The sequence below is a fragment of the Corvus cornix genome, chromosome 3 (genome assembly GCF_000738735.6).
Source record: "Corvus cornix cornix isolate S_Up_H32 chromosome 3, ASM73873v5, whole genome shotgun sequence".
Lineage (NCBI taxonomy): Eukaryota > Metazoa > Chordata > Aves > Passeriformes > Corvidae > Corvus > Corvus cornix.
Window position 1 is genome coordinate 48823531 of NC_047056.1, and position 15401 is coordinate 48838931.

At 40.4% G+C, this 15401-nt stretch overlaps 1 long non-coding RNA gene across 1 annotated transcript in view; it reads left to right on the top strand.

Annotated features, from left to right (window-relative positions):
• Positions 1-2425: 2425 nt before the first annotated feature.
• The window catches only part of LOC109144940, a 36695-nt gene continuing 23719 nt past the window's right edge, over positions 2426-15401 (top strand). Inside the window, exon 1 of the long non-coding RNA XR_002046002.2 lies at positions 2426-2566. This is a non-coding gene — a long non-coding RNA (uncharacterized LOC109144940). The remainder of the gene's footprint in view (positions 2567-15401) is intronic.

Below are 15401 nucleotides of genomic sequence, written 5' to 3' on the forward strand. Positions count from 1 at the left end.
CATTAGCATTGCTTGTGTGGCTCTGCTGGGTTCCTGTACTAATGTAATTCTGGTAATTTATTTTATTTGTAAAAATTCTGATGCATAAATGCACAGATAAAAGACCTAGAAGTAATGGAGGATAACTTAAAGGAATAAAGGTTCTCATGTTTATGGCTAATGCCTTATAAAGTCCTTGTCCCCATCCCTTTCCCCAAAGCTTTATTTCTGCATGACCTGCAGTTGTAATAGCCCAGCCACAGAGCAGACAGCAAGAAGTTTCATAATCAATTTTTTAAATTACCAGCAAAAAACTTCATCAAACCACGTAGGTTTTAGGGCTTTTAGGGACCAGCTGAAGCTATATTGTTTGGTGTCCCTAGCCCCTATATGCCATCTGCATATTGACAGAGGAGTCACCTGGAGATAACTGAATAGAAAATCAAAGGTCAGAGGCAAATTTGGTACCTGTCCCTAGCTGGGGAGAACTTCTGATAAACACTTCAACCTGCCCAGGATATGAGGCATAGCATCATCCCTGGAGGAGACACCTCTTGTTATGAAGTTGCTGAGTCCTGCTTGTTTATCAGGGTGGTGGGACATGGGTGATAGCTGTAGTGCTCATTGCAATTATTCAGGGCTTGAAATACTGGCCTAGAAAATTCCACCCACAATGTTTCACAACTGTGTCTCCCAGGATGTGGCCCTAGATGCTGAGCTGTATAGCATGTGAAAGAAATTTATGTTAAAGAGCCTTAACAAGCCAAAAACATCCTGGAGAGCAGAAAGGACACTATCAGGCTCCTTGTCAACCATGAGCCTCCTGGTCTCCAGATCCCACCATCAGCATCTCTGTTATGCTTTCCCTCTCTGGCCAATGAAACTTGTATTCTGTTCTGCATTCTGGCACAGTTCTGGCATGATGCTGGGGGGAATTGGGTGACTTGATCCCACCATGCTGCAGCCTGGCCTAGAACATATTGGTAAAGGAATTTGCAGATTTTATGCTCACCTCAAAAGCCAGCATTCTTAGAAGGAAGCTATTATGCCAAAAATACCAACATAATCTCTGGTGTTTCAGAGGAAATGAGATAAGTGGTAGCACAGGTTCACATCAGCATCAAGATACCCACAACCAGTAAGTGATATTTGTGCTCTGAGATTCACTAAGGGATCTGCAATGTTGTAAATCCCAGCAGTGGTAGCTGATGTATACAAGGTCTGCAAGTGCTGTACACTGGCACCACCATCACCCCAGAACCTAAGGGAGTTTTTTTGATCTCAACTTCTTCTGAGCCTATCATCCACTGTAAGTGGCAAAAAAGTATGTATGTGCAATCTCTATTTTATTCAACAACTTCCAACATTTTCTAGTGAAAAAAAGAAGAGGAAAATTTGGGTCCTGCCTCATCAAATGAGAAATGTTAAATTTCTTCTTATTCTTAGCCCATATAAAATACCCGTATACTGCCAGCAAAAGCTGTATTCAGAATGGAGAAATACTTTAGGTTTATAATGTAAAGAATTTGATTTTCCTGTTGTCTTTTTCTTCTTTTCCCCAAATGACCAAAACATTTAAATAATAATTTAAAGGAAAAAGCTATCTCTCAAGTTGGAGAGCAGTCATAGAAAACACCAGTTTACTGGTGGTTTCCTAGCAAGGATAGCTATATGGGGGAAAAAGAAAGGGAAAGAGAAAGGAAAGCTGCCTTTGCAGCCATTCCAACAGTGTTCACCTGCCGCTCTGAAACAGCTTGTCCCACTGTGGGGGAATTCTGAACTAGGCTGAATTCCCTCAGGAAAAATATTTGTGAAAAATAGGACATACAAAATCATGACCTGAAAGTGGGTGTCAAGGTGAGGAATGACTTTTTGGTTGCTGTGGGAGTTCAGTGCAATCTGGGAGAGCTCTGCTGTGCACAGACAGGTCGTGCCCTACTGCAGAGAAGTGCCCATGTGCCAGAGGATCAGGTTTGAGGGCAGCCTCACAGCAGAGACCGGCCCCTCTACCTCAGAGCTAGGGACAATTTTAAGCACCTTGGGCCCCGGCTGGCAAGTGCCCATCACAGTGGTGGTGTAGACACTGGAAGTCCAGACTCCTGGCCTGGGGCACCTCTGCCCCTCAGAGAGAATGGAAGGGAGAAAAGCAGAGCAAAGCCATGGTAGGGTCCCCTGTCTCAGGGCAGCATGGCTTGTGGGGATTAGCCTTCGGCAGAGTTTGTGGAAATGTCAGCCTTGCAGCTGGGCACAAAAACAGACTCATGCTTAAAAAAGCCACACAATAGCCTCCTTATATGAGCACGGTTTTGAGAGTCGTCACAAAATGTGTTTGGGACATTGTGCTGAAATCCTGCTCATCCTCCTGGCAGCGTGTTTCAGAGGGCAGCGGAGAGCCCACGCCTCCTGCCTGCCCATCACACTGCCCTACTGCCTGTCTGGGCTGGCAGGCAGAGCAAAACACAAAGATAAGCTGCTATTTAATAGTATAAAAACAGGACAGCTGGAGAAACCAGGTTGGAAAGGAAATGAGAGACCTGGGAAATGAGGCAAAATACACCAGGAGAAGAAACTATGAGAGATCACCCAGGTGAGTGTGTGTGTGGTTTAGTTACTCTGTCAAAATGTTCCCTCATTGCCAAGAAAGTGGGAGGAAAAAAGGTTTTGTATTTACAGATCCTGATGTTTGTAGGATCCTAATTAAAAAATCTGTCCTCCACATACTCCTCAAAATCTCCTGTCTACACATGGGCTCGAACAAAGATTGCTGTTTCTTGAGTTTTATTTTGTTCTGTGTCTTGCTGACTAAAAAAACACACATGAAATATGTATGGAATTATAGGAATACACAGAAGATCCTTTAATACTACCTTCTGTGGGGATTTATTTGCCTTTGCTGTGGGCCTGTCCTTCTATCCTGTATCCTAATGCTTTTGCACTTGGTAAAGAGCAGGCATTTATCCTGCACCTAGCCATATTGTAACTGCAAATTTTCTTCAACTACATTTTCTTCTACTTCCCCACAAGATACTCCAAAGGAAAAATGCATTCTCTTATGCTAGTATTTAACATTATAATGTCTATAAGTTAGTGTGAAATGGAGGAAGGACAAACCTCCCCTACAGTTTTTCTCATATATCCCATAATTTCTGTGATTAACCCTCTAACGGGGACATCTTGACAATAGACCTCGGGGAGCTCTGATAACGCTTTGCAGGGAAAACATTTCGCTGTGGAAGATGCCAGCTCCTGAGAGACCCACCTAGAAGTGCCTTTATCTTGATCTCACTTGACAGTGCAGCAGACCGTGCCAGTGCTACATGTCCTCAGGGCACCTCGTGGTGTGAGAGCAGGCTTCCTCTGTCCTTGCTCATCCTCTCTCCCGGGAGATTTCAGGTCACTGGCCTCAGAAATGCAGGATTTATTTCCATTGTTTCTTTTACTTCTCTTTTACTGGGTAAAAACATGTACCTTAGAAGCACAATTTTTTTTTAAACGATTTTGGGCAAGTTCAATTTTTTCAGCTCTCTGTCTACAGAGCAGACAGTGCTATGAACTCCTCTTGCTGCTGGGTCTGGAGGCATGGCTGTAAAGCAGGTGGAAATTTTGAGAATGCAAATGCTGAGTATGTCTGAGGTGCTTATGGAAAAATCCAAGCGAGCCCCTCATACTCTGAAATATTCTGTTTCAGTCGGTATTTGCCACGCTTGAATTGGTCATTCCTTGGCATACTGCCCTTTAGCTGTATCATTTCATGGTCAGTTCATAGAAAAATGTCAAGCTGGCTGACTGGAAATCTTTGCTGTAATATATACACAAAGGGCAGATCAGTAAACTGACAGGGGAGTAGATGCACAATTCATTGCTTCTAGCTGGGCCAGAACTGGTGAGGTGAATTACTTCCACTGGGTTTGGGAAATTCATACCCTGCCACAGGTGACTGCTTTGCTCAGGATCAGAAAGATTAACACATGAAAACACACTGATATCCTGCTTTCTGGTTAAGGTTAAAAGTTTCATTGATCTCACGGGACTTGGCACTGCTTCAGATGTGCAACATCTGACCTATAAGAAATAGGGACACATGCATGTGAAATAGGTACAGTGTGAAAAACAAGAAGTAAAGAATAAAGCTAAAACCAGCGCTTTGCCAAAAGTGTTATGGCTTTAAATCTTGATCTGCACATCAGCACCTTCTTTCGTTACTGACTGATGTGCGGAACTGGGAGTTCCAGAACAGTGTTCATACTCTTTTCTGAAAGTTCTTCCAAATTAACTTGACTCCATCTCTATCTTCCCTCTCTCCTTCCCTTCTCAAGTGTTCCCTTGCTATGCATTAATTGAATTTTTAAGTCACTTCAGTTTCTATTGGTCCTTGAGGAAAAAAATGCAGCACCCACAGATGGGTTTGAACATCCTGTTTTGTAGGGCTTCATTTTTTAGGGATGTGAGTGACAGTTTTAAAGTTTTTCTTGTGGGGCTGTTGAAGGGGTTTTTTCCTACCTTCATGAGAATATTCCCCTTTTCATGTTTTTAAAATGGAATTTTCATTTTCATTTCTATTGCTTGAGGAAAATGAAATGGAGCACCAGGGAAGGTGACTTTCCTCATTCAGATTAGATTGGTCTGGTTTCTCATTAAAAAAAAAAAAAAAAGATAAAAAAGGATAAAAAAGATGAAGCATTTGACAGTGCAGCCATATCAATCTTAGCTGATCTTAATTTTTGGGGAATGAGGGTTTCTGAGTTAGTCTTTCATCAGGCTGTCAAGACATTATTTTCTCTTATAAACTATAGGTCCCGTTTGCATTTTTGTGGCATCCTCAATCCCGATGGACTGACAGCACTTCACATTCTATCCATCTGCTCTGTCTTCACCCTCTGTTGAGGTACAGCTGCCACAGTCTCTGGAGCACAAATTGGATATGTGTTTAATTGTGTATAACAACACTGTCCCATAGTGAAGGACAGAAACAAAGCAGAATCCAGCAGAAACAGCGGGGAACCTTCACATAAAAGTGTAGCTAAAAATGAATATTCAACTTAAATAATTTTATGACAATAAATTTCACTTCATCTCATCCCTTACCTGGTTCAAACCTGCTTGTATTACAGGTATCATGTGGAAGGTATCTGATCTGCCTGTCATACCCTAGACCTAGTATTTTGATCAAAACCCACAAATTTCTTCTGAATTTGTTTAGGTAGTACATGCTTTCTGACTCTCAGAGGTGCTCAATGTCTTTGCAAAAAATCAGTGGCTATTGATGGAGCCCTGTTCACATACTCATCCTGCTGAAACACAGGCTCCCTGGACAGCCCAGGTCAGGAATGTTGAATGAATTCCTGCTCCAGAAAAGTTTGATCATAACAGCAGTACCCTGTTAATGCACAATGAACAAAATGTCGGAACATTGGTCAGGATCATTACAGCCTGTTCTAGCTACTAAGGCAGTTCAGCACCTGAGGTAAGCACAGGCCTTCAGGGTTTACAGCTGCTATAACAGTGGCTCTTCTAATGGCAGAATAGCAACAGTGCTCTGGGACTTCAATTCAGCAACTGGATGGTCAGTGATATAATTTTGTGTGGCTTCCACATTGTCATCTGCAAGAAAACAGGGCAGCCAGTACAGCAGCCCAGAGCATCACTTCAGTGTCCCTACTTTTGTTGGGAAGAGGCTATTTTGGTGGTGAACGGAAGAAAGCAGAGTAGCAGAGTGCTGGCAAGCATGGGCAGGGGTCCTTGGTGAACAACCACAGAGGAAATAACTTGTTACATGGAAAGTTTTTGGCCCCAGTTAGCTGAAACTGTAGGGAATAACATTTAGCTGGTAAAAAAAGAGTTTTAAGATGGAAATTTGTTGAAGTCAGTGAAATGCTCTTTAAGGCAGATGAAAGTAGTGAGGTCATTCTTGTAGACAGCTTTTTGAGAGTCCTGATTTCACCAAAGTTACTCTGATTTAATGATATGCTGCTTCTCTAAGCTAAGGTCATGTGTGTGGCAGTGCATGCTCTAGAGTTATCTTTAGCATGTGCCATTTTTCTAATCTTACCTGAACATCATTTATAGGTGAACCAGTCTGCCAAGGAGATTTGGTATTCATGGTAGCAATCCCCCTCCCTACCTTCCAGTCATCTCAAAGGACTCATTTGGGCATGTCTATCACATCCAACTATGTAGGAACCCTGATAATTAATTAATATTACCTTCTAATGGTTATGCAATTAATTTCATTTGGAAGAATATAAAAAAATGAGTAAATAGCCTCAAAGTGTTGAGTCCTATTTGGCAAGATAATACAGCTCATCCTGCCCAATTACAATGATAAGGTTTTAAACTAATTGAGCTCACACTGTGCCTCTCCATTACCTGACATTCAGCAGCACACAGAGAAGATTAAAGGGATTCAGGGGATGGTGTGTTTATAAAACCACAAATAGTCACACCTGATTCTCATTTAAGCATAAATACATTATAATTCACAACTGAACAATACTTTATATGGAGATTGCCATTGAAATGAGCATATTTTAAGTTTGGGGCTTTTGCTGGCATTTCAGGTTAAAAATAGTGACCTGGGATGCTCAGGACCTCATTACACAATGGCAGGTGCATATCCTGCAATCAGTTGCTCACCACGGAACCATAGGAGCAGAGAGCTTCCCAGACTGTATTAAATAATTTGTTCATCTAACTTGACATTTTGCCTTCTGGACCCATATTCTTGAGGAAGGTGGAAGGCTCCCATAATGCCCATTACCTATCCAGTTATGCTGTGTGGTGTACAGGGAGGAAACATCCTTCCAGAGCCCTGTAGGCAATTAGCATACACCCAGAAGTGTGATATTCAATTATCCTCATTATTTCAGCATGCCAAGCAGCAAGAGGTGGTTAATGATTGCACAAAATTTTCTAGCCTTTTAGGAAAATATACTCAAAGTTACCAGAACCTTACATTGCATATCAGCAAGACCCATATGAGGCCCACTAAGAGCAGTAAAACTGCTGGAAGGCCAGTGATAGATTATTCACTTGCATGGCAAAATTTGTCTTTCTAAGCCTCTTATTCATACCCACAGAATTAGTCCCGGGGGACATTTTACAGGATGAAAATTTTCACCCAGAAGCAAATCAATTACTCTCCCCAGCTGAAGCTCAAGGCTTTTTGTTCACTGTACAGAACTGGCTATTTTTCGAAAGTTTTGGGCTGCTGAGCTCTGATTCTATTGCATCACTTTGGACTCAGAAGTTGATGGTGACCATATCCATGGTACGCTGACATCTTCTGCCACTCACAGCAAAACAAGTTATCTTTCAACCACTTTCACTTATCTTTCAGTTTCAAACTGAGTTATCTTTCAACCATTAATTCTAAAAACTTTGCAGTAGAGTTTGCACTTGAATGGGTATTCCCATTGTCATGGAAAAATGGGGTCAAGGATGCCAAGGTCTGTAAATTGTACAGGAAGACAGTTTAAATCCATTCCCATACCATAGCAGACCATGTAAGAAAAGGAGTGGTAAATAATAACTGCTATGAGAAATTATACATTTGATACCTATCTTTACCAGAAAGGTCTGGGCTGGTAACTTTATGTCCTTCAAAGAAAACACAAAGGAGATGATGATGAAATGCATCTGCATTTTTTATTGTACTAAACAAGTGCTGAACTTTGTCAAACTGGTGTTACAAGTGGGCTGCAGGTGAAATTTCCCAAGACCTTCAGTCTCTGAAGGACATATACTCTGATTAAGATATATTGAATCATTACTTATCCAGTAAGAGGAAGTTAAGTTCTTCGTGCTAAAAATTCCAGCAAAAAGCACTGTCTTCAAGCTTACAGAAATTGTCTTCCTTTTAAGTGAAAAACTGTCTGCTAAAACCAAGGGTGGGGTGATGGGTGCCTCTCACAGCTTCAGACCATCATCCAAGTTCACAGGGTGTCAGGATGCCAGTTAAAATGCAGACTCATACCTTTCACCAGTACTGATTGGATCAAATTAATATTCTGTAAATACTTATCTATCCACTGATGTCCATGGCACTGCCTCAGTAAATACCAGGACTGATTCTGACCTGTTTCACACTTAACTAAGAAATAATTTAACTCCAAAGCCTTTATAGAAATAAGGACTATTTGACTAAATGGACTTTTAGAATGGACTAGTTAGGAAATGTGAATTTTAGTCTCTGAAGTGGTTGATGGTGTTTTGGGCATAGTCTTGGGATTCAGAAAGAGGACATTGAGATTTATATTCCCCAATAACAGACCTATTGTTCATGTCAGATAAAAGCCAGCTGCCCCCTCATGGGTCACAGTGAGCACATAGAAACCAAATATTGCTTTGCCAAGCTTACTTGATTATTGCAAAATTCATTTCCCTAATATCTCTGTTTCCTGTAGCAGATGATAGGAAAAAGTGAGACTAATCAGCTAAAATGTTTTCTTCTCCACACAAGGATTAAAATTTCATGGTGTGCTTTCAATTCAAATATTCTTGAATACATACAACTGCAGCTTATTGAATAAAATGAGTGTAAACTAGAAAAATGTATGGGTTTATGTCTCTCATTAATCAGAAGAATAAATTGCATTAAGATGTTGATGTTTTCCTAGAACAGAAAACAAATGATTCTGTGAATGACAAAAAGGAAGTAACACCGAACTGCTGCAAGTTACGTAGCAGCTGCCGCCAAGAGCCACAAACATCTGAGTTAAATGAATAATCACCAACAGAGCAGAACAGCCATCAGACATAATGATAGAAAACCTCCTTTCACACTCACAGACATCAAGTTTCCTGTGCAATTAAGAGTTGGCAGAAGTAAACAATTGGCTTTAAAACAAGACAAAGAACTATGAAAAGAACCTGGCTTTTGCTTTAAGTGAGTGGACTGTGAATGAATTCAGTTGCTCTGCTTGGAAAAGGGAGCAATTGAAAGCATATGCTTTTGCACCCTTCAAAAAATTCAGTGTAAGGAAAAAATCAAACTATTTAATAAATCAAACAAGAATGACCCCAAACATTCATCTGCATTTCTTTTGAAGCAGAGCTAGTAACACCTCTCAAGAGCATCTTTAGATTTGTGTCCCTCTTGAAAGGGGTGCAGAGAAATGGGAGCCAGGGGCTGTATCACTAGCTGATGAACAGCAAGAGCAGGATAAAGGGGGATCACGAAGTGTCTTCTTCCATGGGATCTATTTTGTTCTGGTGGAGTGCTATTATTTCTTGAGCATCACTCACACAAGTGAGACGAGATTCATTTTGTGTCCTGTGTGGCTCAAAATCCTTTAAGCACTATTTGACTTAGTATTTTATTGCAAGCTACTTCTGTTTCATGAAGGAAGTTGCGAAAGAAGGTGGAGGATGTTATTTGTGTGGCACCTAGTAGGAGATAGTGACTGAAGAAAGGATAATGTAGAAAGAGAGGGAGTGTGCTGGAAACAGAGAACAATTGATCTTCTCAGTGCGTGGTAATTTCCTTGTGAATGCATTTCTTTCTGTGTGGGTTTGTGAATTTGAGATATAAAACTTGGAATTTGTCAGGTTTCATTTTTGTTCTTGTTCTAAATTTCTGTTAAATTCTAATTTACACATCCTAATTCCTTCCAACACCAAGTGGATAAGCAATATTTCATTGATTACCATCTTTAAATGACTCCAGCCATTCATGCTGAGAATCTTAGGCAAATAAAAACCATATATCTCACCACTGAGCAAGAGGGTGCAGGACTGCATTTTTCTGTACTCTTGATTGTTTTATTTTTATTATTAGCAAAGAAGATAGACAATTGAAGTCCTTTCCATAGAAATGAGAATACCTGGAATTTTAGAACAGAAGAAAATAAATTAAATAGTACCTTTCAGAAACATTTTCGGATTTTGGTCATTCCAAGTGAAAGGATGGTACTGTCAGTCTTCTAACCTTTAATGAAAACTTTCAGGCATCTTGAAATTTCAGAGTTAAAATTTATCAGCATAAATCTCCTGAAATACTATGGGAAATGTAATTTTATTACAATTCTTTACCACTGCTTTTTAGCTTTATTTTAATAGCAAGGTGAAGAGCAATTTATTGCCTAAGCAAAAATTACTCTTCTAGTTTGGTTGGTTTGGCTACTAGTGTTCACTAAAGGAAGTTCTAACATGAGTGCTTGGCTATTAGCACATTAAGGTATTGCTGTGTGGGAAAGCATTTCAACACTTGAACGTTTCATTGAACCGAAACCACGGTTTAAAATGGTGTTAACATAGGTAAGTACATAGTGCTGGAGCAGATAGGAACACTAAGCAAGAAGGAAACTTTTCAGGGGTGCGAAAAGATTAGATTATATTCTTTGCACCAGAAAATAAGGAAAGGGAAAAAAAGAAAACAGAACACAAAATAAAATCCTGTCCCCTTACCTCAAGAGGGGATCAACCTGATCAGTGCAAGATCAGACCCAAATATTCTCATGGATCTGGGCATCCAGTCGCAGGGACAACAACCATCTTCCACCCTCCTCTGGTGCCAGAGACCTATATGAATCCTGGTGAAAGTTAAATAGACAAATTAAAAAATAAAATAAAATTCTCTCATTAGTTTCAGGTTCAGTTAAGTTTTTCAAAACATAGGCTCTTAATTCATCACTCCTTCTCCATCAGGCTGCCCCAAGGTCTTTCCCAGTGAAGGCTTGGATTAATCAGGTATCACGAATAACTGGCCTGTCTTTGTTAAGTTTGAACTAGGAAAAAGAAAAACACAAAAGAACAAGGCTAAGAAAGACAGAATAAAACCCTTAAATTCAATAGAAATAAGATGGAAGAGAGGGGAAGATGGTGAATCTGAGATTTGAAAAACTACCTGAATATTAATAGTTTGGACATCCTTGCAGATTGCTTTGTGGGTGCATTGAGGGATGATGTCGGGACCCCTGAGAAAGAAAACTAATTGTCCAAGCTCCCTGTTCTCAGTACTTGTCCTACAAATGATCACCCTGACTCTTGCCAGTGCAATGACAAAGAAGGACATGGTCCTTTGTCACTCCCAGCTCACCAGAGTGACAGCTATGTCCGTCATCCAGGTATCAAGAAAACGCTTTGGGTGCTTCAAACACAATTTGAAATTCAAATATTTTCTCTTGCTACTTCTGTGCTAATTTAGGGCCCCAAATAAATACCTGGAGTTCACTTTCACTGTTGAATTCTCTATGGATTGCCTAAACCAGGCAGAAACATTTTTCTCCAGCTTTGCCAGAAAATGGCTTTTATCAGCAAGTTTATGGGAAGCATTTGCGGGTTGAGCTTGATTTTCTGTAGCTTTTATCATTTTAATTCAGCAAGACATTTAAAACTCTAGCAAATTTTTATAGCATTTGCATGCCCCAACTATAGAGACTTAGGTAGTGTAAACACTTGACCAACCTGCTGGTTTGGACCCCTCCTGTGAAATGTGAGTGTTCTTATTCTCACAGTATATTTAGCAGTATGAAAACTCTACACAAAATAAACTTCTTGTAGGCTCTGAGCTTGGTTCTCTTACTGGAAAAAAAGTAGCATAATTTCTCTGCTACATATATAACACTTTCCTTGTTAAATTAAAATGTGTATATATTCAAAACCATATTTCCTGTATCTTTACATCTAATTTTTTTACTGCTAGTGGATGATTTAATTCCTTACTCTATGCAATAATTCTCTTAGTTGCAACCACCTTGCAACTACTTTAAGTTTTTCTCTATTCATTTGTTCAAACCAACACCATAATTTGTGCTGCATCACTAAACTACACTCACCAGAACCATAGGTGCCAGGGCACAGGGCTCCTGGAGATAAATGGTTCCTCTACTCTCTGAAAACAGGGAAATCTGAGAAGACTGAAATCAAGGAGGATCTTCCTACTGTTATTTGCTATTTTGTCAGTGATATCTGGCATTTTAAAAACAAACAAACAACAACAAAAATACAACACAAAAAAAATCTTTAAAAATGTCTTGGAACAGATCCTTCCTGATTGCTGAGGCAGATACTTTTCCCCAGCAAGATCCCAAAAGAGAACAAACTTTGCACAAATAGTTTTTAAAGATTTAGGCCACTTAAATTTTAATCTTGTGCAAGGCACCTTCTAGAATTAAGAGCAATTTGCCTGTCTCAGGGCTACCTCTGGGTGTCCCAGGAAAGAAAGCAAAAATTCTGGGGCCACAAGCAAGGCTTGTATTCTTTAAAAATGAAAGCTAAGACTTCTCATTTTCCTGTGTGTTCTCACTTTCATATGTGCTTATTCTTTTTCTTTTCTAAATCTCAGCCTCAGGTTCTCAGAGCTGTAGCAGCACCTTGGCTCATCTATGTTATCTGGTTCTCTCTCTCTTTCAGGCTTTTATCATCCAGAAATCAATCAATAGAAAAGTAGTTTGGTATTTGAAGCTAAAGTTGTTATTCATATCAATGGCTCAGAGACACTTACTGATGAGATGTTGGTGCAACAGATTTAAAAAATTTAGCTACTGGCTTTTAACTTCAGAGGAACTGAGCAGCAGGGGATCTGGTGGTGGTTTTTTTTGTCTTGCTTTTGTGCATGTCAAAGTTTATGAAAAAAGATCTCTTTAGCATTAATACACTCAGCAACTATGAGGGCAGTCAATTTGTCTCTCACTAGTTGCTGTTTCACCACCATCAAGAACTCATGTCTAGTCCAAGCACCATCAAGTGTCAGCAGCATCAGTTTCCTGTGCTAAAGCCATCTTCCCTCATCATATCTCTAATTTCTGCAGGTTTTAAATGTGCACTTGGCTCTGTTGACAAGATGGACTATGCTGACACCCTGGGAACCAGTCTGTGCAAAGGGTGACTGTTCCTATCCTAGTTACAGGAGTAGGGTGCCAGTGTAGCACTATGTGGAGTGTTACCAAACTGTGTATTCTACTCCCCTCTACATCATTTCTGATGAACTGTAAATTATGGGTCGTTTGCAGGAGCTGCCCAGGGCACACCCAACACCTCAGGCTACAAGCTGGGTGTTAAATGAGATAAGAAAAAGAGGCAAACCCTGAAAGACAGGCTAATGTTTCTTTTTCTTCACAAATAACTCCCCTGTGGTAACTCCCCTCCGGGGGAGCACCACCACAGTTACACCCAGCCTGAGGGGTCATCTCTGCTAATGGGCCGTGGTGGAGTCAAATGGCACCAGCAGAACAAGCAGTTGACCGTCAAGGACTCCCAAAATATCCCATGACTATGTGTTACATCATCCATTGTGAAACTCCCGGCCCTGAATCTAAGCAAAAGTATAAACCTTTGGCTTGGGGACTGGGGATGCCACCATTTGATAGATACAGAGGAGGACCAGAACTTCCCCAGGACTGTGACCATGGCTCTGATCAACAGGTGCCAGGTTGTACTCTGATGCTGTGGGTTAAAATCAGTATTCTCTGTGTCATTGTATTTGCTGCAATCTCTTTAGTAAATTGTAACTCCAACCTGAAATCTCTCTTGGGGTGGTTGAGTGGGGTTCATTTCTCTGATCAGTTTACTTTTAGACCAGCCCAGTTCTCTCTGAGCAGTCCTAGGCTGATACTTTTAGATGTTTTCTGACAGCCGCGGTGTGATGGTTCCTTTGAAGATCAGTTTCCCCGATACATATGCAACATTCTCCTGAATCCTGGGCTTTGACTCCATTTTCCAAAGAAAAGGTCTTAATATTTTTCTTCTGTTGTTTCCTTCACCCCACACAAGTGCTGTGCTAAAGGCAGAAATGTTGTTTTCCTCATGGACTTCTTGGGTTGCTCATCTTATTATTTGAATGCATCATACATTTAATGTCATGACAACCAGGTAAAATGGACTGCTGTTGTCATGCTTGATTTACAACCAGGATACTGAAGCAAAAGGTAGTTGAAGTGACCAGAATAACTGATGATCATTAAAGCCTGAGTGATGAGGGGCCTAGGGAGGCACCTGAAAGCTAGTTTTCAAGGGTCTTTAGCTCTCCCATGCTTTCTGCCCCTCCTGCTGCTGTGCCACCCAGCAGCATCACCTTCTGCTGTCATCTTTCATCTCTTGCTTTGCTCTCTGTCTGCTGCTAAAATCTCTCTTCTAAATTTAGTCTGGTCACAAAAGTGCATGTTGATAACCTAATGTAGATTAAAGCATTCCTTAGCCCAACTAATCACACTGACTTCAGTAAGAGTAATAGCATTGAGCTTCATATATTAATAAACAGGGGAAAACAAATGATGGAGTTGGAAATATGTTTTGTATTTCATCTTGGCTGTGAAACAAATATGCATTTTTTGGTAGTCAATTCATATTATATGGACTACTAAAACAAGTGTATCAGATGACAAGACCTGCACGCAGGCTCATATTTGTGGGCAGTAAATCAGGCAGGGAGTGAAGTACTGTGTGTTGCAGTTTCAAGGGAACAATGACCATGCAGCCTCAGAGCTCGCTGTTGGATTAAAATCACAAGTTATGGGAAAATAAACATTTCTTGGTCCCAGAATTCATCTTTTTGTCTCATTACTTATTTGCAGTTTGTGTAAGCAGAGCTGGGCAGACAATAAGGGAATAATGAACAGCACTGAGTTGCAAAGAGGAACCTTCCAAAGCTGGGCTGTGCTACTCTGTGGATATGACACCTCAAGAGCAGCAAAACTTTGGCATCTTGCTTGACCAGCTATATCAAATGAAGGCCTGGATGCAAACTCTGCAAGAGAGGTTTGCAAGAGCTGCAAGGGGGTCGTCCTTGCCTTGTTTGCCCTTTCACTGCTGGAGCTGGGATAGTGCACTAAGTGAACTCTGCATTTTATGCTGTGTTTAGAGGGAGAGTCAATGTCTACTTTTTAGTCCAACGTAAACTCAAAAGGCACTTCAATCTTTTGATAGTTACATTAAAAATATTAAAGCAATTTTTTCCATATCTCTTAGTTAATAGCCAGAGTTTTTTAAACTTTAATTTACTAAAGCTATTTGATTCCCATGCTACAGCCTCTACTTCTGACAAGAAGTGTGAAAAGGCACTGCCAAGGTAGGGGCAGAACTGTATGCCACAATGTCCTGAATCATCAAAAGGGAAGTTTTCCCCCCTCAGTCTTGGATGATTGAATTAAAATTTAATAGGAAGTATCTGTCCCATGGAGGCATTTTTCATAAACAACTTTGGTTAATGACCACAGTAATCAAGGCAAACTTCTATATTGAATATTGATCTATTCTGATATTGTCCAGTACAGAAAAGGAAAATGTTTCCTTCTAAGCTGTTTGGTAACAGTCACTTGAGTATCTCATCACCAGGTGAAAATACTTTGGTGATGTTGCTTTCCCATCAGGCATGCCTATAGAAAACGTGGTTTGGCTGCATTTTGAGAATTCTTATCAGGCATCCTAACACTTTCTTTCCACACTTGGAACTCCAAAAAGACCTGCTGTTTTTATTTTTTACCGCC